This window comes from Hippichthys cyanospilos, chromosome 13 (genome assembly GCF_059441005.1).
Source record: "Hippichthys cyanospilos isolate Australia breed blue-spotted pipefish chromosome 13, RoL_Hcya_1.0, whole genome shotgun sequence".
Classification (NCBI taxonomy): domain Eukaryota; kingdom Metazoa; phylum Chordata; class Actinopteri; order Syngnathiformes; family Syngnathidae; genus Hippichthys; species Hippichthys cyanospilos.
In genome coordinates, this window is record NC_142381.1 from 15807757 (window position 1) to 15833573 (window position 25817).

Sequence of the window (25817 nt, forward strand, 5' to 3'; positions counted from 1 at the left end):
CATGGAAACAGCTGCTGCAACACAAAATGGAATTTGTTAGCACACTAAGCTTTTTAACAGTTTCATCCATCATCCGGACATCATGAATATCATTTGCTTAATTTTTTTTTAACACTACTGAGACATTAAAATTGTTAATTAGATATTTTTACAGAAACAATTTACACCGTTAACTTGAAGCCAACTAGAATCTCTGTCTTGTTTGTGAATTTTATGTGCACTTTCCATGATTGAAATGGCAACAAATCCCAGCATATTGTTTGCCTTTATACTAAACAAAGCTCAGCCGTCGGATTAAAGGGAGCGCGGCGGAATTTGCTCAAAAGTGCCAGTTGTTGCTTCGATAAACATGAGTCGCAGAAGTCACATGCTGCCCCTGCAATGTTATTTCCCTTTGTGATATTGACCAAGTTTTATCAACTTTCCCTCATATTAACCCCTGTGAATTGAATGCATGAGACTCCAGTTGCTGATATCTTGAGTGGATTAAACACGAGGCAGCTTTCTTGTCACGCCATGTTTGTTATTTAACCATACAACACAAATAAAATTAATTAATTAAACTGGACTTGATTAGTTTAGTTGAATGTTTAGGTTTGATTAGCTCTTTGAGAGCATTATTAATTAAGCAATATTTAATATTGTAGTCACAGGTTTTAGTGTGAAGTATTTTGAAATGGAATATTATAAAGATAGCTTACTATATTGTTACACAATTCAATTGCTGTGCGTACTTTAATATAAAAGAAACATAATTGGCATTTATAGAGGTCTTGTATTGGTTGCGATTAAATTGTTCAGGTGTACCTAATGAAGTGGCCCATGAGTACATGTAATGGAACAGATAAGTGATTATTGGTCCGTGAAAGGAATGCGGGCAATTTTTATATAATGTGTGATAACAGCTTTAACGACTTTGCTCGAAAAGATTGTCATCTTTAGCTGACCTTGCTTATTGTAAAGCTTAATAGTTGGTATGGGGAATGGTTGCTTCTCCGAAGGTGTTACGTGACAGACGAGGGTGTTGACTGAGGAGTGTTTGCTTAAACATGAAGGACACTCACATATCTGATGTTTTGTTTTGTATGATTTTGTCATCCAGACAGCTTGCAATGAATTTTTTTTAATGATCTTTCAAATTTAATCTTGTAATCAGCAGAGGTGACAGTAGCCAGGTAAATCCATCAGAAACAGATACAGAACTTGTCTTCAATGCTGATCAATCTAACATACTATTTGTGTAATGGTATGATATGACTAGAGTAAAAGTACCTATCAAAAAGGTGATATTCAAATAATTACAGAGTAAAAGTAAAAAATAATTCCAATACAGCCTAGCTCATAATCTTTCTTTCCAAGTTACCATTGAAATGAGCTTCCTTATGATTGTTATTTGCCTGTGGAATGCATTGTGTGGAATGCACACAAGGACTTAGTACACGTACATACAGAGCATACAGAGTAGCTCATGTGTAATTTATCATTTATCATTTTTCCAAAATACCATTGAAATTAATAAACATTAAAAGATTAAAAAATAAAAAAGAGCTTGAAAATGTTCCCATAATTATTCCTTCTGAGCAGCTTCCTTATGATTGCTATTTGCCTGTGGAATGCACTGGCAAATCCAAGATGTCCTCTCTGAGGCACAAAGGATTTAGTACACATACATACGTAGAGAGTGTACAGAGTAGCTCATGTGTGACTGATGATTTATCTTTTTTTCAAAATACCATTGAAATTAATTAACATTAAAAAATTAAAAAGCATATAAAAAGAAGCTTTAAAATTTTTCCTTTTATATTCCTTCTGAGCAGCTTCCTCATGATTTCTATTTGCCTGTGGAATGCATTGGAAAAGCCAGGATGTCCTGCACTCGGCACACAAGGTCAAAATCTCAAGGGCCGATATCCTGCATGTTTTCCTAAAACACCTGATTCAAATGCTTAACTCGTCAGCAAGCTCTGCAGGAGCTTGAAGATGATCCTAATCATTTAAATCAGGTGATGCGAAGCATCGAAAACATGCGGGATACCGGCCCTCAAGGACTGGACATTGTTATGTACATCTCAGTAAGATAGCTCGATTCAGTTGAAAAAAAAAATAGGCTAACATATGACGAGGTGGGTCTCTGAAGGTAATCGTTTGATCACACTGAAATTTACCTACTTTTGTGAACAATGCTGATTTGAGCTTCATTATTCAAAAAGAATGTGACTTTGCCCAACATACATCTTTACCAAGAACCTGTGTGTTTCACACATTTTGAGTGGGGCTGTTTTGGACTGAAATGCTGACATTTTAGGCAGACACAGATGACAGTGCATTTCTGTTATTTTCTCTAGTCTTTTCAATTTTTTTTTGGACTGCTTCTCCTCATTCGGTTTGCAAGTAAGCTGGAACCTGTTTACATGTTAAATATAGATTTCTTACTGACTCCATTTGATTGTTGAAATCGAGTCAAATGTCACTCGTCGTTACTTTGAACTAAATGAATATGCTGGAGTAATTGTAGCTTGTTATTACTGCTACGGTGGCGCTGTAGAGTTCCGACTTATCGTGTGACATCGAACCAGCGGTGTAAGGCTCAGCATGTAAGACGTGTACCTGCTGATATTTCCTTTATGACACTTCAATTATGAGTCAGATGTTTCTGTTCTCTCCGCCACATATCGCTAAATGTCATTCTACATGCATGCACACACACCCTGCAAACAGGGCATGTCAGTGCTCTAAGCATGCACACGCTCATGCGCGTGCATACGCACACACACTGATCCATGCACACGCACAAATGCGCTTGGCTCACATCCTCAAACACTTTGAGTTGTTCTCTTGGTGAGATCCTTCAGAGAAATGAGCGGTGAAGAAGCGACGTGTGTGCTTGGGTGATAATGTAGCATGGTCCGATAATCTCCCCACGGTGCAGCTTTAACTGTTATTACAGACGCACTCATACAAATAAACCACGGCCAGAGAGAAATCTGTGCATGATGGGCAAATTAGCACTAAGCTGTCTGGAACGTCACGGCTTCAAAAATGTTGACCTACCATTCTCCCAAATGTGACATGTGATGCTTTGTTTTTAGCTAGTTTACTTATATTACATTATTTACATATTGATATCGGTGGCAAAAAATTGCTCAATTTCTGTATTTAAAGGCAAAGTCAACCTGAAAACATTGTTAAAACATGACAATATTATTATTATTACATTTGAGGAATAGGAATTAAGCCACACAAGTGACACATTTCCATCTCATTAGGCGGCCATTTTGCTACCTGTTGTCAACGGAAAATGACACCACAGTTTTGCAAGGGTCATTTAACAACCAATCACATCTCAGCTATGCTCTTGTACTGTGTTTTGGTCATGTGATGTTTGCAAGCTGAGCTGTGATTGGTCGTTACCTGCCTTGAAGCAACAGTGATGTCATTTAAATAGCTGGATGAAAACAGAAGAATAGACTTGCAAGTAGGCTGCTAGTAACAAATTGTAATGCATCATACAATAGAAGTTTAGTCAAATGTTTTACGCTTGCTTATGGCTGGAACACTTATTTTATTAATCAAACAATTTGTCATTTATTTTGTTGATTGACTGAACTGGATTTTCATAACATATTTTAACTTTCATCTCTTTTTTTGGGGGGTTGGGGGGGGGGGTTTAGTTGTATGTCAGAAAATTGGCAAAAATGTTTTTGTTTTCCAAAATAAGAGCAGAACAAACGTCTTCGGCTTTGATTCAACACAACTTAACTCTTACCCCTAATTCACAATAACTATTTGTTTACCATGTAACCATCGAATCTCAAATCCAATTGATTAAGGATTTTTTCATAGTCAAAAGGCTGAAAATCTGAGCCAATTTTAGGTCTTCTATCAATGTAAAAAATAATAAGCACTTAATTTTGCTGTAACTGCCCCTGTGAACTCATTCACAGTTTTTAGAGCCTCTTCAGGCCCAACACAAAAAAAAAAAAGATAACTGATATTGAATTGCCTGGACTCCTAAAGGATAAACGTATAAAAACGTCTTTGGGAGGAAATGAGTTAAGTTCATGTGACTACAAAATGAAGAAAAATACTTCCAATATGACTTTAACTCTTGTCTTGCTTCAACTCAAGTGCAGCACATTATCTTCATGTTATATCATGAATATTTTTTTTAATTCCATAAGAGGAAGCAATTCAATGTAAACAGACAAATATATAAATAAAGATTCTGTAAAGCTGTTTTAATTAAGCCGCTTAAAGGGATGAGGGAATAAAGGAGGCAGAGAGAATTAGACGAGATAATGAGTTGAAAGTAAAAGCGGACGAGGCAACTCAAACCGTATTTTTTGACACTAATATGACTCCGCTGCCATCCATGGGCAGTCACAAAACGTCAACTCATTAATATTGCAATAAACATCTCTGAAATACACACAACAGTCTGAATATTTAACACAATCTTCAGAAACAAAAGGCTCTCACTAACAAATCTGCACTGAAAGTTATTTTAATGTGAGGGAAAAAAAAAAAAAAAATTACTAGCATATTGCAACAAATTGACTCCAAAACCTTTGTAAATGTCAGTGATTAATGTTTTATTCATGTTTCATTTGTTTTGTTTGAGTTCCACCATTTCTGCCGTTATCATCTCCCCCAGCTTTTCGATGTTACTCCTAATGGATCAAAATTATTGAGAGCTGCAGCTTGGTGTTTTATGAAATATAGATGGAGCATTTGTTTTGTTTCCTAAAGACAAGCTACGGTGGGTATAATCTATTTTTCAGCACTGTTTTTTAAACATTTGTGAGATGTATGCAACGAATAGACTTGTTTCAATTCTGCTCCGACTGAGATGTTTTTACGACGCCGCCGCTCGTCTTCCAATTAAAGAAGAGTCCACAATGTTACTATCGTCCTGCTCCAGCTTGAAAGCTCCGCGCTGCTGAAACGGTAATTATTGCTTCAAAGTTTAGATCGGAATTCTCCCGAGTCCCCATTTAGAAACTTTCACATCTCAACCCCTCACCGTGTACACGATTGAACTTTTTGGAGTTAATCGTTAATCACTTGTTGACCCACCGCGGGATGATTAGCAGACGGCCAGCTTTGAGTCGGGTCACTCGCTTCAGGTCAGGAAGGGAAAACCGGAGCTTGGATGTGAGAGTAACACTCATTGGAGCTCTGCTCATTGATCACATGTGGGAGAGAGACAGCTAGCATTGAACCGATCTAGCTTTATTCCAGTAAAACAGTGATTCCCAGCTGGGGCCGAAATCATAATCTCACACAACGCCATTGTTCTTTTTTCCTTTGTCTTCTCTTTTTTTTTATATTAATTAGTTCTGAAATGGTAAAATAAAAAAAATGTCATCACTATATGCAGGGATGCACATAACTGGTACGCAGTTACGCATGCGTGACTGAAATCACTGATGCGTAACGTCACAGTTTTCACTTCACGCATCCCTAACTTTCACCCATGAAAACAACCATGCTTTTGCTGAACTTTTTTTTTTTTTTTTCCCGGAAAAGTGTCTTCAAAATTTCCCATGTGGGGTAGTAGGATCCAGACGCAGCTTCCGGCAAGTACTTAATGCGGCTTATCTGTTGTTTGTTTTATTTTATTTATTTATTTATGTTTTTGCTAGCCACCAGCCAGCAAAAGTGTGTATCTTTTCGAGGTTTCAATTTATGGAACATCTATGAAATAGAACTGAAAAGATGTCAATCAATGGCTGTGCTTCCGGCAAGTACTTACCGTATTTTTCGGACTATAAGTCCAATGCGGCTTATCTGTTGTTTGTTTGTTTTTTTTGTTTTTTTGCTAGCCACTAGCCAGCAAAAGTGTGTATCTTTTCGAGGTTTCAATTTATGGAACAACTATCAAATAGAACTGAAAAGATGTTAATCAATGGCTGTGCTCAAATAATTTTAAAAATATATGACTAAAAAAATATATATATAAAAATATATACGTCTACATTGAATAAGAGAATGTATACGTTTTGGGTAAATTTGTAACATGTAAATTTTATGTATAGTACTATAGTAGTAGTACAGTATAGTAGTATATATGATTTTATGTATGTAATTACGATTGTATAAATGAATTATGTGCAATGTGTTTTTATGTTCACTAAAATAATCTATCAAATAAAAGGAGATAAAAAAGATGCTATTGAAGTATTGATTTCGATTTTGAACTGCTTTTTAACTAACAGTATTGTGTTGGTGTTGAAAATATCCATCCACCCATTTTTTATAAATATGTTCAGATTTAACATGCAAGCAGGTTTAGTCTGTTAAAGAGAGGATGTTGCTGTTGGCAGACAATTACAAAAAATTCAATAACAAAAAAAAAAAAAAATATATATATATATATATATATATATATATATATATATATATATATATATATATATATATATAAACTCTATGTACCATCTTTTTGCGTAAAGATCTGATGTTATTACCTGCGTCTTATAGTCCAGTGCGCCTTATCCGTGACAAGAATCATTTTTTTGCTCATATTTTGCTGTGGCGGCTTATATACGGGTGCTGTTTATAGTCTGGCAAATATGGTAATTACGAATATTTAACAAAAACAAAGCAGGATTGTAGCGCAAACATCCGAAGCAGTCATGTCTTGGAGAGTACTTGATATAATCTGTTATAATCTGACCAAGAGTTCACAGAAGAATTTCAATTAATATTTTAGATAAAATAAAGGACTTAGCTCAGTGGCATTGAGGAGAATTCTGATCGTTTAAAATAGTAATAACGTAAGAAATTATAAAATTCTTGTTCTTTTTATGCAGGGTTGCTGACACCCTTGACCAGATCTCATCTAATATTAAGACAATATAGCACTGTAGAGATCTTACATATGACACCACCCATGTTTACATAGATATAGCATACAATATTCTGTCGTCCGTGAAAGATTTGGCACTTTAGGAGTTTACTTTGCCATTAATGCTTGGCACTAAAGGACTTAATGACATGCATTCCAAAATGACATTCAATATCAACGCTAACTGACATACAAGACTTGAAGACATTTTGTGAAGTGAATGTTGACTTGGAAAAGCTCAAATGCATTCCTTAAAAATGTTTTGTGATGCAAATGGTGTCAAATGTGTGATTTCTGACAGCTGTGGCTTGAAGCACTCTTAAATGTGGTGCAAGATTTACTGTTCATGTTCTCAGCTAGCAGACCAAACGTGTGTTTGACATAGTGTTGAACATTTTCAGTCATCCTTTATTTGACAAGTATGAAGAGAACACATGAATGTAGAGCGATTTATGGCTAATGAACTAGCTAATCGAGAAGCAATAGCTAGGTGCGAGATAGACTGCAGGAACTTTGTAAGGTCTATGTCGTAGTTTTCGCTTTGCCTTTTATATAGCTAAGCTTTTCCCATGTGTTCCTATTCTAAAGATATTTGTTTATTTACTGAAGCGGCTTGGACTAGCTGCTTATCATTCTCAAGAAGGAGATCGTTTACTTTGGCACTTTACAGTTGACGGAGTATTTATTTCCGAATTCCTTGGACAAATTAAACTCGGTCCCAAACGAACTGTGCAAATCACAACTGATGGAGTTATGAAATGTTTTGAGGACGCAGGCTTGTTGTGTGCACACAGACGATGCGATGCTAATGTGGGAGCTACATAAAAGAGGACTTTGAGGAAGACTGCTTTTAATGATAAAAAGGTCATGTACCAAATCCCAATTACTCGTGTGAGTAACCCACAAACAAAAAATTCTGTGCACCCCAGTCCATATGACGATGTAACCCATACTCCCACGTTTCTTTTGTGTCTGCTTGACAACACTAGGCGCTAAGCTAGTTTGCTCCACAGCACGACTTATGTGATAGGTCCCGGTGATGCAGCAGCAACGAGCTGCGTGATGCAGATCCTCTTATCCATGGTGAAAAATAAACTACTTTACTTAAGGAGAAGTGCTGCCTTTCACCCAAAAAGAACAAGGAGTCGCTAGGAATGCTAATCGCTAATGTGAAAAGCAGAAATGGGACCTAAAATAAGTACTTGGGTCTACAGTAATAATAGGGAGCTGTTTACTCACAAACCATTCAATATAAAGACCCATTCAAAAAACTGGCTTTCAGGTTTCTTTGTTTATTTTAAAGACATCATCGATTTACTCTTAAAATAACCGCAGGGATTAGTGATGTATTGCAATTCGTGTTATATTTTAGGTCAGGGTGTATAAACCTTTTTCTCTGAGGACCACATACAGATAGATTGACATTAAAACAAAAACAAAAAAATTCCGACAGGCTACACTATACTCGACCTACGCTGTTTCAACTTGACAACTCCTGAATCTCGTCCGCCATTTTGTCTCCAGAACCCCACTAGCTTAGAGTGTCTGTTTGTGCTCTGTAATTTTCTCCATATCCTGGCCTTGTTTTTAGCCTCCTCTTTCACATCATGGCCCCAAAAAAGAAAGCAGAATTTTCTATCGACGCTAGTCCAGCCAAGAGGAAATCCATTACGATGGAAAAAAGCTGAATATAATCAAAAGTCCGCAGAAAGGCGAGACTCGGGCATATTTGGATAGTTCTTTAGACATTTAGAGGGTATTTAGGAGTATTAAAGGCTTAATTCCAACTCGCGATGCGGAAATTCAGGTTATGTCGTTTGCGTGGGAAGGGAACTCATTTGAAACCCCAGAACTGCCTTTATTATTATTTACTTTAACTTATTATAATTGGGAAAAATAAATCCTGCAAGTGATTACACATTGTCTATAAAAGTTATTTTTAAAATTTGATTACCGTACTTGCAGCCCTAATTTTGAATACATAGATATATGAACAATTCGCCTTTAGAGCTTTGACCCACCTGTTTGGGAATCACTGCTAAAAAAACTTGTTGGAAATGAGAGACCATTATCATTGTTTTTCCTGAAGACTGGAAAAATTTGGAGAGAATCAAGAGCATATTTACATTAAATTTTGATACACAGTTTAGGAGTTGTGTCGGATATTTTTTTGCAGCCCAGTTATAAAATAAGACATTGTCTATAAAAACAACAAATGGCTGTGTATGTCCAAGCTCAGTTTTAGATTTGTGTTTATCTGTGCAGACTACACTTTTACTTCAGTGGTAACAAGCTCATAACTCGATTTACTTCTATCGCAAATCCATTTTCTCCAGTGAAATCAATTTACATGCTATTACTACGTTCCTGGCTCCCAATAAACCATCATTTTTTTAACCCTTGTGCAGTATTTTGTCCAAGCCTTTATCTTAACAACAAAGGCATGTCACGTCAAAGGCAAAACATTGAAATAAGGCACTGGGGAGCTGAAATTTCACCCAAATGGTGACATGTCAAATTTCAACATGGCGCGATCACTTACCACACTATCAGGAACGTGCCGTCCATCGGCTAAAATAGTGCAAGTAGAATGTGGAATTATCCCAAAAAGAAAAATTCTGATCGATTCCAGTTAGAGTTGCAATGGTTTTCTGTCACCAATCAAAATAAAGGAAATGGCTTCCCCATCGAATTATTTTGAAGGAGAGCGATGTACGTGTGAATTTGTGTGTCTGTGTGTGCAGTTGCCACGCCTCTCTAATGATGTGTAATGACTCCCAGTAAGAGGGGAGTATCTTGTATCGCGGCTCTTCACAAATATAATTACTCACTGGGTCTCCGGTGGATGTTACTTTCCCAGTCTGCCGGTGGTGCTGTTGAAAGGGGATGGGTGGGCGGTGTTGCGGGGCTGACTATATTACCAAGTCAAAAGTTGAGAAAGACCCTCCAATTCACTGCTTCTCAACCTTTTTTTCAGTGATGTACCCCCTGTGAATGATCTTTTCAGCCAAGAAAAAAAAAAAGAAAACATGCCATCAGTGTCTGATTGATTATACTTTTAAACCTTAGCCCCGTCCAAACTTCATGTGTATAGATCTTCAAAAAAATAATCTAAAGTGTCCTCTTTTGGATCATCGAAGAAATCTGTTATCAAAAATAAATCACTGAATCATTTATAAATATTTTTCTAGAAAAAAATAATAAAGTGTCAGACTTGTTCTAAAAAAATAATTACAAACACATAAAGTAGTTGTCCACAGAAAAATATTAAACATAAAGCATCGTGTTTTGGGGTTATAGTAGAGATTTGTTAAAAAAAAAAAAAAAAAAATCATTAACTCAATTATTAATAGACCTGTTCTCCAAAAACATGAATTATAAATGACAAATATTCAATTTTAAAGTTTCCTCTTCTGGGATTATAGTAGAGACGTGTTCACAAAAATAAATCTTTAACTTGACAGGTAACGAGTGGTGGCACAGGACAAGTTGGGTCATTCTGGTATGGGGGAGAATCTGGCTTTTTAAAGAAATTAAATTGAATAGCCTAGGGAAAATACCTTAAAGAGTGGACGAAGAATTTCCATATTCCACATCGCAACATGAAAAAAATGTAAGCCAGGGATGCTGTAACTCGGGGGTCCACTGTACTGGACAAAGTTGAATGAGCAGTATATTGTTTTTCCCCAGTCAGACTTTATGATATGAATGTTGTTTCATGAAGTGGAATGACTTTCAATTCCTTGCATTATAAAGTGTTAATAGCTTGAATTTCTTGACCTTTGCATGAGTTTCAGGCCATTGGGATAAAAAAGTGTTTTCAAACTTTTGACTGATACTTTTTTCTCTCTCTCGACCCCTCTGTAAAGTTTGTTCCCTCCCCTGTGATTGTTTGTGACCTTTGATGACTGATTCTCTGATCGTTCAGATTGTAGCATCGTTTCTTCCATTGTACATTCAAGTCATTCAGGCCTTGAAAAGAATAGTTCCCAATCAAAATAAGCTTCAAGGTTGTGATAGTACAAGTGTATTGTAACTCCGTCCCACTTGTCCTTCCTCGATGAAGAAGAATGCGGCTTGTGTTAATGTATTCACATATTCTGAGAGAAATTGTTTGTTGCGCAGCGCAGGAAAATCTCAGGTTAGTATGAGTAAACAATTTCAGATGCACCTTTAATCATCTACCAGGTGTTGGTTTAAGCTCCTCTGTTCACCTTGAATTTGAATGTTTAGTTAATACAGTATACAAAGACATTTTGGGTAGCATCTTTGGAGGAAATGTTTAAAGGGAAGCCATTTAATAAAATGTCAGTTTTTGTCTTTTTGCTGGGGACTCTCTAGGTTTGGTTGAGAAATTAGCATAGTTCAGCTGCCATAGGAAGTACCATATTTACTGCACTGTAACGTAAACCGGATTATAAGGCGCACCTTCGATGAATAGCCTATTCTAAAACCGTTTTCAATTATAAGGCAGCATAGAATAGACGCTACAGTAGTGGTTGGGGTTGCGTTTTGCATCCACTAGATGGAGCTGCGCTAAAGGGAATGTCAACAAAACAATCGAGTCAGTAAAATTTTTCAAACAAAATTTAAGAATAAAGATGATGGAAAGTACTGTCTGAATATTGGGGGGAACAATACCTGTTTAGATCAATGCCAAGGCAAATCAAGAGTTTAAAAGACGATAATTTGTGCAACCAAAAATCGTAAAATATATAGTTTTGATTATTTAAAATGGATTTATTTGATAAAATCACAGTTTCTTTAACAAAATGTCGTGGTTTTTGTCCACATATAAATTGCTTCAGAATTGGAGCATGTATAGCAGCTCAACATTTCAAAGTTGTTGTAGAAATTTTAATTGTATAAAATACATTTATGACTGAAATGCAGAGGTAAAAATTGAGGAATTTACATGGTGATTAAGCTATTTAATTTTTTCATCTCCCAAGTATGAAAACGTGAGGTTTATGCACAGTATAAGGCACACCGAATTAAAAGGTGCACATTCAGCTTTTGAGAAAATTGAAGGCTTTAGGTGTGCCTCATAGTGCTGAAAATACGGTAAAAAGAACTTAATTACTTCCCATGCATTTTGTATTGTTTTATTTGTTTTTTGTTTTTTTTACACCAAATTGAAGACACCCTTCTGGTGTTGCCAGGTTCCTAGTATATAGATTTCACAGATCAAGCGTTTGCCAACATTGTGAACTGATGTATCGTGGCAAATTAAATTGACAGTAAACTGTCAGTCCAATGGCAGCCCAAAGCAATTCAGTTTAAACCAAAATGCTTTTGAAGTGGCACATTTGTTACTTTCCCGAGGCCAGACGCAGCCCACACACTTATAGCGATACATCTGAAGCTGATTGATTACTGCCAAAGCACGAGGGATTAAAAACTCATCGTTTTCTCATTACTTGTCACAATAGTGGAAACAACGGCAATTGACAGCAAAATGACAGGCATGAAGAAAAATAAAACCGGAGGAAAAAACAGTGCTCCCCAGTCAATACAAAACAATGTTCACATGGAATATTCAATAGTGAAACACCAGGGGGATCTAACATTTTGATGACATAAAAACTAAGGTTGTTTTTGTACTCTGGGCTCAGTCATGGCTGCTCTGTGTGGAATTTGGGCTCCTTTTTTTTCTCCATGCTCAAGTCTAGCAAATTTCTCTCTAGACCTTGCTTTTACTCAAATTTAACTACTTAAACATTGTTCGAGCAGGCTTAACCTTTGAGCATCTTTCTGCCACCAAATTGCCACCAAACATTTTATGTATTATTATGGCTATTATGCAGGTTGGCAACATAACGTAAGCTATTTTTGTGCCGATTCAAAAACCAGAATTTGCAGACTTTCCCACATGTCCCATCTGTGAGAACCAAGCCATATTATTTACAGTCTTTTTTCTTCATTAATTTTCAACTGGTCAACAATCACCAAAGCTCATCGAATTGGTGGTGTTTTCCCCCCATGAATAATGACATTTTCAGTTCCATTACCAGTACAAGTAATCAGTCATAGAGGAGACACCAATACCAAGTACTGATACCGCTTATACCGCTTATATTTTCAACATACAGAATTTCCCCAAAAAACAATGAAACTATCCCATCAATACCAATACGAGTAATCACAATACTGTTAACAAGTACCGATTCAACTGATATTTTTGAGATACAAAATTTCCCCCAGAACAATGACGTGTTCAGATCGTTACCAATACAAATTTTAATCCTTAAGAACACTCAAATACCAAGTACCAACACCACTAATAATTTTATTATGCAAATAATGAATTTCAATTTAGAATTGAAAGTTGATGGGAATTTTCTATTCTTCTAACATGTATTTTCTATTTTGTTATCATAAAACTGATTCAAAAGAGCAGCTAATGTCACGTTCAACGTGAGATTTTCTAGCTGGCCTTACTTTCGCCACCTCTTGATCTGATTGGCTATTGCAACTGTCTATTAACTCAATGTGCCCGTTCACTCGGGCAGATTTCATACAGCCTGGCGACACAAGTTAGCTGAATTTTGATTGGATAAAAACTCTAACCTAAAACTACAACACTGGAAGGAGCATAACCAAGTGGTTATAATGTGACACAAAGAGAAAATAATACGGAGAATAATTATGTCGGAGAAGGACAAATTGGGGGAAATTTGGTGGACGTAATGTTGTGTATGCTTACACTTCACAACCATTACCAGTTGATTTCATCTAAATGTTCATGGATGAGTGTGCTGGCAATATGTGGACATTTAGCGACGAGAGTTACCCGTGGTCTGTACGTTCTTTTTCTAAGGCATCGAGCCCCGCTGGCGAACAGCATGCGGGCTTCCCACCGCCCGCTGGTCAGGGTAGGGGGCGACGAGTCTGCTTAGGCCGGTAGAGCAGGAGGGCTGGCGTGTCTAAACAGTCTGATCCGTGGTCGCGGCAAAGCCAGCGGGAAATTGCCGCAGGGGGAGAAGAGTGCCGTGTGCAGACGAAAGGTGACGGTTAAGAAAAAAATGAGTTCATTTTAGCTTTGTTGATCAAACACCGCTTGAAAGAGAAATTGGAATCTGTGAAATAATCTTTCTTTTTGTTTTTTTACTCAACCTATCAATAACACTGGGGAACAATTTGAAGAAAAAATGTGGTGTTAGATTTTTATGCTGATTGAAATTCAAATTGGCATGCTGATTCCAAAATTGCAGTAATTTTTTTTCAGCTAAATTCGAAGCAAAATTCCATTGATGAGCTGTAGTAAGTTGTGCTGATTATGACTGGACTCATCTTGAGCTATTTGGCATTTAGTTTGTACAGTCACAATTGAGGCAGTGTGGTGAGAGGTGTATGCAGCTCCCACTAGGTCAGTATAACAAACCTAGTAGGAATTAAGTCGAATGACGTTCTATTTCAAATTATTCTGTATTTTTTATTTTTTTTTTACCTTTTGGAACTTGTATTCTTACTATTTTATTGACAAACAATGCACTCAAATTTGTTTCATAGCTCAAAAATTTGATGTGATTATATAAAAAAAAAGTCTGGGATCAGTGTTGGATTCCATGCTCAAAATGACTAAAAAACAGACATTCAGGTCAATTTGTTGCTTAACTCCTTACATTGGGTCATCTAATCATTTCTTTTGAGAAAATTAAGATTTGCTTTGTTTTGAATGATCGTCAACAAATTTCATGATATATATATCCAAGGATAGAAAATTACGTATGTCATAAAAAATGACTGTATACAACTACTATAAATGGCGATCGCACATAAAGGTAAATGGTTAAAATAATCGTCAAATATCGGGAGATTGGACAATTAATTTTGGTCATTTTGAAAATCCGTAATCAGCCAATGAATGGGCCGGACCGGCATTTGAATTTGAGGATATATATATAGCGAGAAATTACTAAATCAAACATGCTTAAACATGCTAGCTAGTTACCCTTATTTCTGTACGGCTTTAACTCTTGTGCAGTATTTTTACCATTTTTGGGTCATTTTCTTCCACATCATCCCCGCAGTATTTTACCCAAGGGATAGCACGCTCCTTGTAGTGTGATAAATGAATGGTTGTGCCATGTTGAAATTTGACGTTTTCACCATATGGGTGAAATTTCAGCTCCCTAGTGTCGTCTTTCAATGTTTTCCTTTTGATGTTAAATGCCTTTGGTGTAAAAGCTGAAAGGACAGGAGAAAATAGGTTCTACTCCACAGTCCCCACTTTGATTTTACGACCCTTCTTGCTTTGCTCAGTCTCCTATCAAGTAAAATTACAGTCTTTAATGTGGAAAACAGCCACATGTCAGGAAGTAAATAGATGAGCGCTTCTTTGTCCCTTGTTGTTGTTTGTTACTCACTCTAACAATGGGTGACCAGCAGTTGTTTAGTGCCAATTGCGAGTTGATAAAATAGATATCCTGCAGCGGAAAAGGGGCGCTATTCTGTATTTTTGGAGCTTGTTTCCATCGACTGTATTGCATGAAGACGTTATACAACAATAGACTGTTTTTGTTCAGGCTTGAACATAGAAGGCTAATACGTACATTGTTCTGTCTTGTGTCCATTTTTTGGACAGGTTTTTCCACATTTTACTCATGGTATTTTCATTAAGGGATACAATACTCCTGGCAGTGTGGTAACTAAGTGGTCGGGCCATGTTGAACTTTGACATGTTGTCACCATCTGGTTGAAATTTCAGCTTCCTCGTGTCTTCTTTCCATGTTTTCTGTGGGAACTTGTATGTAGAGTTTCTTTGATGTAAAGATCAAAAGACAAAATACTACAAAATACGCTTGTGCACAAGGGTTAACCGTTTTTTCTGCAGCATTAAGATTTTGGGTCATTTTTTACACATCATTCGAACAGTATTTTAGCCAAGGGATGGGACACTCCTGGTAGTGTGATATCATCATCATCTGGGTGAAATTTCAGCTCCCTATTGACTTCTTTCAATGCTTTCCGTTTGTTGTGAAATGCCTTTTATGTATAAATCAAAAGATTGTACAAAATACTATTCATATTATTAACTACTATATATTTACTTAGTATTTTGATCATTTTTGGTCATTTTCTTCCACATCATTGTCACAGTATTTTAGCCTAGGGATGACAAACTCCTGGTAATGTGAGATTTGAGTGAGCGTGCCCTGTTGAATTGGACATGTCACCATCTGGGTGAAATTTCAGCTCACGAATGACTTTTTTTCCAATGCTTTCCCTTTGATGTGACAAGCCTTTAATTTAAGATCAAAGACTCAGACAAAATACCAAACAAGGGTTAATGAAAATACATACACCAATACACCAGTAAGTACTTGCCAATAATTTAGCTAAAATGCCAGGCACCTAAAAACTACAGTACTTTCTTTTGATCAATTCATCCATACTTTTCTTTTTTTTTTTTTGCATCTATATACTTATTTAAATTAGATGTAATAGCAATTTAGTTTCAGGAGGAACATTGTCAGTCATGTGTTAGCTTTGTTGCCGAGGCCATTGAGGAACCTGCGCTAATACGATTTAACATGTCATTCTTACGCTCTTCAATTCTGACCTGATACTAATTATGGAGTCATTGCTAATTAATCATCATTCTCAATGTTGTCCTTAATTGTATTTGAGCATCAGACACAATAGGCAATTCACACTGAACACTTTTTTTTTGGCCGTGCTCTCAACCTTCATTTCCAAAATGGATTTTATACCGACAGGGACTTTTGCATCACCAGCTACATTTTGCACTTTGCGACAGGTTTTATTGTACTATTGTGAAATGACCTTTTGTTGCAAGGTATTAAATGAGTGTTCCCTCAACCTTTAATGTGTTATTGCTTCCCACGTCCCAATATGACATAATGATTGCATGACTTAGGGTTCTTTGAAATGGTAGAAAAGTAAAAGAGACGACATTGTGTGTCTAAAGGGCAATGAGCTAATGCAGAACATTTTCTTTTACCTAACTTGAAACTTTGACATCTTTTGAAATACAATATAGTATCGATGAGTAATGTCTTCCCTTTTTTTTTTTTTTTTTCAATTGGTTACCCCCCCCAAAAAAGACTTACTGTGCCTTCTGTGTTTGTTTTAAACTTGGGCCAACATTACTAGTGTTATCTCTAGGCTTTTTTTTTTTTTTCCCAGCAACTGTAGATCAGTGGTTCTCAACCTTAAATTGGCGATGTATCCCATTTGAAATATGTTTTCAGCAGGTACCCCTCAACCAGTGCGAAGCATTTTTAGGTTGGAAAAAAAATACAACTTAAAACATGCCATCAGTGTCTTATTTGTTAAACTTTACAACTGTTCAAATGCCATTTGTGTTGGTCCCCAAAAAAATAATCAAAACAAAGTGTCCTCTTTTAGAGAGAGCTGGAATTTAAAAACAAAAAATAATTTAATTAGTATAAATTTCTCAAAAAAAAAATCAACATAAAGTGTCAGACCTGTTCTCAGAAAGAAATAATTACAAATAAATATTTGTCCACAGAAAAATACTTAACAAAGTGTCCTCTTTTGGGATCATAGTAGAAATCTGTTCACAAAAATAAATAATCAACTTAATTATTCATAAATATTTGTCCACAAAAAAAATAATCAACGTAAAAAAAAAAAAAAGATTTGTCCACAGAGAAATACTAAACATAAAATGTCCCTTTTGGAGATTAAAATTAAAAATGTACTGTTCCTCTCACAGCATTAACATGCAATAAATTAGATTAGCTTGACATATATATATTTTTTTTCATGCGCACACTAATAAGCGGGTATGCAGGGCAAGAAAAAATGCCTCGAGCATTTTTGCTTTTTTAACCAAAGTACTCAACTTACTCAAGGACAAGATTTAGCCCTAAAAGACGACGTGCAACTGGGTACAGGTTAACAGCATTAAGGCGTATGATACTATAATACAATTTAGTAATGTGTTGCTTCATGACCCAATGAATTTGCTCTTAACTTGAAATTAAATCTACTGTTCCAGTCACAGCATTAAAAAGCTATCAATTAGATGTTCTGCTACCTGCAGAAACTCTGTAAAAATCTCCCGTAACCCCTGAAGTGCTTCCACGTACCCCCCGGGGGAACTCGTACCCCTATTTGACAACTGCTGGTATACACCACTTTTAAAAGACGCCATCAGTAAAATATGTTTTTCCCCCTCAAGACTATCTGTAAAACGAGTCTATGCCGAGGCTTCTTCTTTGTGGCGCTTGAAAGATCTCTTTGTGGTCATTCTTTGCTTGAACGCTTTGTTTCACTTTGTACTCGGCTCTGGTGGGGAGTGTGGGCCTCCTAATAGCAGCACATTTCTTTCTGACTGCATTTGTCCTTAAGGGATTTGTAACTTCACAAAAACACAAAGTCACTTCTTCCTCTTCCTCAAGGCGAAACATGTACAGGTAACAGTTGGAGTGAACAGACGCCAGAGTTTACGCCTTTCAAATCAACCCTGATTGACATTATTGATCATCCAGAGGTGCTTTGCCAGGGCGCTGTTAATGTGTAGGAAGGGAACTGTTGTTAGCACTTATTTAATGGACATGATCGATAAATCTTTACTGTCAGACTGAAAAGTGCAATCCTGCAAACTACCTTTAATTAGAGCTCCTCGTAGAGCAGTGGTTCTCCACCTTTTTTCAGTGATGTACCCCTTGTGAAATATTTTTTCAGCCAAGAACCCCTTAACCTGTGCAAAGCATTTTTGGGTTAAAAAGAAAGAAAGAAAGAAAGACTTAAAACATGCCATCACTGTCTGAATTATTAAAACTTCAATTGTATAGGGCCACAAAAAAATAATCAGTGTAAAGTGTCGTCTGTTGGATCGCAGAAGAAATCTATTGTCAAAGAGATATAACTTAATTATTAATAAATATTTTTTCTACAAAAAAATCAATATAAAGTGTCAGCCCTGTTCTTAAAAATAAATGATAAAAAATAAATATTTGTCCATAGAAAAACATAGAGTATATTCTTTTGGGAACATAAAAGAGAGCTATTCACAAAAATATATTGTCAACGTAATTATTAATAAATGTTTAGCCACAAAAATAATCAATCTAAAGCGTCAGACCTGTTCACAAAAAGAAATATTTATAAATAAATATTTGTCTATAGAGAAATATTAAACAAAAAAAATTGCCTGTTTGGGGATATCTGTTAACAAAAATAAACAATCAACCTAAATATTTAGAAATATTTGACCACAAAAATAATTGACATAAAGTGTCAGACCTGTTCTAAAAATAAATCATTATAAATAAATATTTATTATATGTTTGTCTATAGAGAAATATTAAACAAAAAAATTGCCTGTTTGGGGATATCTGTTAATAAAAATAAATAATCAACCTAAATATTTAGAAATATTTGTCCACAAAAATAATTGACATAAAGTGTCAGACCTGTTCTAAAAATAAATCATTATAAATAAATATTTATTATATGTTTGTCCACAGAAAAATATTCCTCTTAAAGTGTCCTCTTTTGGGATCATAGTATAGATGCGTCCACAAAAATAAATAATTAACTTGACAGGTAACGAGAGGTGGCACATGACAAGTTGGGTCCAACCATGGAGGAGAATCTGGCTTTTTACAATAATGAAATTGAATAACCTACTGAACATCAAATTTGATGAACTTTGTTTTCCTGAAATAATTCAATAATTATTTTAAAGGACTTTTGTTTGTTTTATTTAAAATCTCAAGTACCCCCTGGAGTTCCTTTAAGTACCCCATGGGGTACTAGTATACCCCCATTTGAGAACCACTGCCGTAAAGAACTGCTCTTTATTCAACTACAGATCCAAATCTAATCTACAATCTTTTTTAAGCTTCCTTAGATACACTCCATATATCAAACTTTAGAGACACATATCTTAATCAACTAATTTTTCAATCAGCAGTTGGTCCAGACCATTTAATTTCCTAATTAATCATCTTAGCAAGACATTTTGGACAGCCGAGTGCTTCCGATTTCATGGGAACGATAATGAAAATCCTCTTCTTTATTGTTTCCAGCATGACCCCACAAAGCAAAGTCCATAAAGGCATTTTTGGATTTGTTGAAGAGCTTGAACTGAAACACTCCCCTCAAGCCCATCAACGTTGTTGTTGTTTTTCTTTAGACCGAGAGGTATTTTGTTTCCTGTTGCTGAATGACCCAATGATGTTGATCAGACAGCACTAAAATCTTCTCCCTCAAACACACCTGATTCAAAGGATAAATTTCATTTTCAAGATCCCGCAGAGCATGTGCTTGAGAGAGAAGAATCAAAAACATGCAGGGTTGCGGCCCTCGAGGACTGGAATTTGAAACCTATGTTCTATTGCAGGGGTGCCCAAGTCCGGTCCTTGATGGCTCCTATTCAGCCTGTTTTCCATGTAACCCTCATCGGGTAGAACTGATTCGAGTAACCATGATTGGCAGCTAATAAGCAAGCTTTGCAAAAGTCTGATAACAATCATGGTTACTTGGATCATGTGTACCGGAGGAGGATTACCGGTACATGCAAAACAGAATGGATAGGGGCATCCATTTCAATCTCACATAAAACCTATGAGAAAACGCCTCAACCAGATTTTTTTTTTCTTTAAATAAATAATGTGGCACATACAAAAAAATTGACATAGAATAACAAAAATGTTAATTATCTTCTATTTACCTTGTGCTCAATTTAAAATGGGACGGCACAGTGGAATAGTGGTTAGCACTTCCGCCTCACAGTAGAGAGTCCAGAGTTCAATTAAGGTCTTCCTGTTTGGAGGTTGTATGTTCTCCCCGTGCCTGTGTGGGATCTCTCCGAGCAGTCCAGCTTCGTCCCATTTTCCAAAAACATGCATGGACACTTTAAATTGTCCTTCGGTTTGGATGTGTGAATGGTTGTTCGTCCCTCTGTCCCCTGCAATTGGCACCAGTGAGCCAGTGCAAAACTGCGTGCTTTGCATTTATGTGGTTGTCTAAACTCGTTATTTCTGAAAAAAAAAAGCTCAACACAAATAAGGAAGCTTTATCAAATGTGCCATTGACGTGTAAAATTTACCATTCTTCGGTATTTGAATTTGACACCTGTGTTGCATCAGATTTACCCTCTATGGCTTGTTCTTAAGGTCTTTTACATCACTTGCTTTACCAGAGCGTCTGCCTGTTTCAGAAAACCTTAAGTTATCTGAGGCTAAGTGTCACCGACACTTGTTGGACTATTTGGAGTCATACGGGGCCAAATGATTGGTTGTTACATCTCCTGAGGGGAGGAAGAAAGGACATCATTGTCGATAAGTTGTGTCATAGACCTTGTCTGCTGAGAGATTGTTCTGTATTTTGATAGCCTCTTTCATTCCACCTTCAAGCCATTAAGATTTTCCTGTCCAAACTAGTTATTCTTTCTTCTACTGAGACTTTGACTTTTAGGTAAGTAATACGTCTGAAGAGTTGCTTGCCTGCCTTTGATATATTTTTTATTTGTTCCTTTGACCAATAATGATCAGCAGCATTTTCAGTAGCTGCTTAATCATTTTTGACCAGAGGCCTTTTATATACTGTAAAGCTTCAAAAATAAAAACATTCTTCTTCTTTCACAGAAGGTATTTTGTTGTGTACAAAAGCATAGACTAAATTCCATATATATATATATATATATATATATATATATATATATATATATATATATATATACACTAAAAAAATGTCATAAGGAACTACTCTAAACTTTAATAGACTTTTCATTGTAATACGATCCCAATGCATTCAAGCAATCACACTTCCATGTACACTTTGCCTCGTATATGGTAAAATATAGAGCCTTGAAAAGGCTGATTTCTCACCTCCTGTCGATTTAAATAAAACCTCACTCCCACTCAAGAGGTGTGATTAAAAGCATTGTGACCAGACATTGTTCACACATTTCTCTGGGAACCTTTCTACCTCCGACTGGTACAGCTGCGCCCATTATAACCGCAAACCACACACTGTTATTTGCCCTACTCAGCTACGCTGCCCACTTCAATCCATTATCCCAAAATGTCCACCTACGTTTGCAGAGCAATCTCCTTCACTGCCACCTCAAGTGCCACTCTTTGCCAACCACGCCCCCGGGGTCATCTCTAATCCAACCTTCTTTTCTTCCTCCTCCATCCACTTTCACTGTAGCAATTCAAATACGTTTTTTTTTTTTTTTTTTATTCCCATCTTCCCTTCTACAACAGTAAGTAGGCCTTCCCATGTGAGGACATCTAACCTTGGTGGTCAACTTTGGCAGGTGATGATGAATGCCATACGAAACCAAACACAAAGTACATCTAAACACGTACTTAGTGATGGACTCATCTCAAAAGCCGTATGTATTCGCCCTGCATTTCAATAGGTTAAACTCAATTGTGTTTCAAAAGCTTTATTTGAAAATGGTTTCATGATACATGTCTCCGTAGTTAGTAACGGTTTTGGTCACCATAGGTTTCTGCCATAAAATTATAAAAACGCATGTTACTGCAGGTTACATTTGTTTTTGGTCTATATGTTTTGACGTTGAAACGACTCTACTAAGTCCTAGTGTGCTCAGTAGAGGACATCCTGGCCCTGCAATAACGTCTTATGTCTCAGTCCGATGCACTTAACTTTGCTGTCTTGCTGGGACAAAATGGACACAAATGGGTCTCAGAAGGATATTGTTTGTAGTTCTCATTAGGCCTGGGACGATAACAGATCAATCATTCAAATATTATGTGTATCATTGAATAGTACTGCAAACTCATAGCTTATGTCGCCTGCTCATTTTAAAAAGCTGCAAACTTCCCATACAGCTGACATCATTTGTTTGGACAGTGGAAATGTTTGATTGGTTCACCTTGTTGACCGCCACGCCAGTTCAATAGACAGCTCGTGGCATATGATAACATGTTAGTTAGGTTATCCCAGTAGTTAGCAGCATGAGCTAAATTATATTGATACTAAACCCCACAAAGCAGGAAATGGACAATGTGATTGGGTGCTGAAGCAGAGGACTGTCATGTGATACACGATGAGAGCTGCACACTGCAGTTGCCCGTAAAGGCAGATATTGCGGGAGGGGCGAAAAAAAAAAAACTTACCGGTTTTAACTGATTTGCTCAGTTTTAAATAACCGTGAGTTATAAAATTGTGATATATTGCCAATGCAGTTATCGACTTTGTCATTTAACAAAATACTTTTGTCATATTAATCTCCAAACGTTTTTACTGCTTCTTTTATGGAATATGCCTGCGTTTTCTGTTGTCTAACAGAGAAAGAATTTAAGTTTAGCAAGGTTGTAACAAATAAACAATTTCATCCTATCCTAAAAATAAGATAACATTTTATATACTCAATATACCAAGTAAGTATTTCTTTCCTTTTTTTATGTAAATATGCCCAAATACTAATTTCACAAACACTTTACTGATTTACCCGAAAATAATGTCAACATGACAAAAAGGTGCATTTTTGCATGTTTTCGTTTCTTCACTTCCTCACAGTATGTGATGTGAAACAAAATCAATAATATTTTCATCGAGATTAGTTATCATTGATATAATATGCTAATAAAATGGTATTACGAGTTACTCAGGAAGTCCCCTCATGCACTCACTCAACAACTGCAGTGAGGACAAATTTCCCGTTGACAGAAACCTCAAGGAGCCTCTGTGTAGCCATCTGCCAATACAAATAACATGTTGACACTACTTCTAGTCCTAATAATAATAATAATCATTGTCACAGTGTTTTGCAAGTGTCCCTCCACAGAGATGATGCAAATTATGTTAGAAACATTCGCTAACAGGATATGAAGGTGAACAGATGGAGAGGAGGAGCGACATTTTTGCATCATGGGAAATCCGCCAGAAGTCTAGGCCTATAACAGCATAATTAAGGGCTAATTCAAAACAAGCCAAAGTCAGCCCAGGCTATAAGCTTTATCGAAATTGACCTAACCAATTAGTTTTATTAGGTTTCATGAATAAATTTTGCTATCATCTGAATAACAATGGATTTTATGTATTGTCTTATAACAACGACGAATAAAGAGTGGCGGTATTTGTACTATCCGGTGATTCAACACAGACGAGGGGTGCTCCGCGAGTCGTCTGCTGTCAATGGTCGACCACTTTGTCGCTATTGTTGCTTGCCCGCATGACTGCGCAAAAAAAAAAAAAAAAACTAATCCGAAAAAATGAACGTCAATTGGAAAAGAAAGAACATCAGTCTTGTTTTTTTAGTGGTCTAAATTGACAGTTTGAACGTGGTTTCAGAACAACACCGTATTGTTCATGTTAGAGCCTGCTCACTCTAGGAGCCAAAGATTATCAAGTTAGTTGATCATTGTCACGACTATGCTTCTTTGAAATAAAAGTTTGAAATGCTTTTATTTTGAAATTAGTGTCATATGTCATGTGTAGCATTAGCGCAATTAATTTTGATGTAATGACTATTTGACTATAATGCAATGGCTTGACAGGCAGCGCTTTCTCACGCATGTCCCATCGTGCTTCTGGAGCAACAAACTTGAAAAAAAATAAATAAATAACAGACCTCGTCCCATTGGTAAGGGTAATAAAGTAATAAAAGTGTAGATACTGAGTCTAATTTAAAAACACAGGTCATAATATCTGGATAAATTCGACCTTTCAATCCCAAACATTCGCCAAATATTCTTAAAACGTTCACAGTTTAAATATGTTTTCTTGTCACAAGAAAATTATGATCACTCAAAATATCTTAAGATTGTCCTAACATTGTTATAAGAATTTCATAAGAATTTTTGGCAAACATTTGAAACTCTAAAGAATCTTGATTAACCCTTACATGAACACATATTTGCTAGCATGAACTATTCTAAGTCCAAGTACAGATCCTTGCGGAGCTATCATCGGTGCACAAGGGACCATATTTGTCGTTACACAATGAGACAACCACAATGAAAGGGTGTAACAAACAACTATCAGATATTGGAAACTCTGTTTACAATTTAAAGATACCAGCGCATAGAATCCTTTCAGATATATTGAATCATCATTTATTGGAGGAATTATCGCGCGTTATTAATACATCTTTACAAGAAGGAGATAAACGATTGAAATGCCAAGAACACATGTCAGTTGCTGATCCGCGGATTGGATGTAATTCTTATGCGAAAAGCGAATAGAGAAGTCCAGCCCAACAGGAAATTGCCAGAATGTACAGATTATAACTCTGGGACATTTTTCATGCTTAGAATGAATGTTTCTTCATCTCTCGCCGTCTCAGTATTGTATTTTTTTTTTCAAGTCAGGGTATAGCAGGACAACGACAGAAGAAAGTTTTGCATCAAGAGCGGGCAAAAGAGGGAAATGAAATTACAGTAGGACAAAGCGGCTTAGAGAAAGGAAGTCGTGCAGATGGTTGATATCGAACAATTCATTTGAAAATTACATATTTAGACTGAACGTCATGGTTTGCCTGCAAATAACCTGAAAACAAATTAAAATGCCATCATCTCATGCAAGGGGAATCAGACTCAAGTAATGTTTTGCGATTGCACGTGATGTGCGATTGTGCATGTGCTGCAAGTGCATGAAGGGCAAAACCTTTAGTCAAATGAATAATCTGTCTAATTTCCCAAAAATGACATTTCGGTTTTGCACTCATGCTACACAGTTATGTTGTTTATCAGAGGATTAAATATGGTTTTCAAGGGTTCGTTTTTTTTTTGCTAAATATATTAGAGCAAATTTGGCTTAGGTTTTGAATTTGTTAGTATCTGATCCAGCTTTGTTAGGTAACCCTGAAAATTTTAAAGATGTCAATTGTAAATAATGTACTATTGCACAGACAGTCTTTATGTTCTGTCATTCTTTTCAAACAGAAAAAAATAAATTAATTAATTTGTGTCCAAAAAAAAAAAAGGGAAACATTTGGTACCGTATTTTGGCTGTGGTCCACTTTGTCATTTTTGTTTTAGTTAAGTTA

The 25817-nt window shown here is 36.3% G+C and overlaps 1 protein-coding gene across 2 annotated transcripts in view; it reads left to right on the forward strand.

Moving 5' to 3' along the window:
- Positions 1 to 25817, forward strand: part of nlgn3a (neuroligin 3a) — a 223590-nt gene that overhangs the window by 80174 nt on the left and 117599 nt on the right. The gene's annotated exons all lie outside the window — the stretch shown is intronic.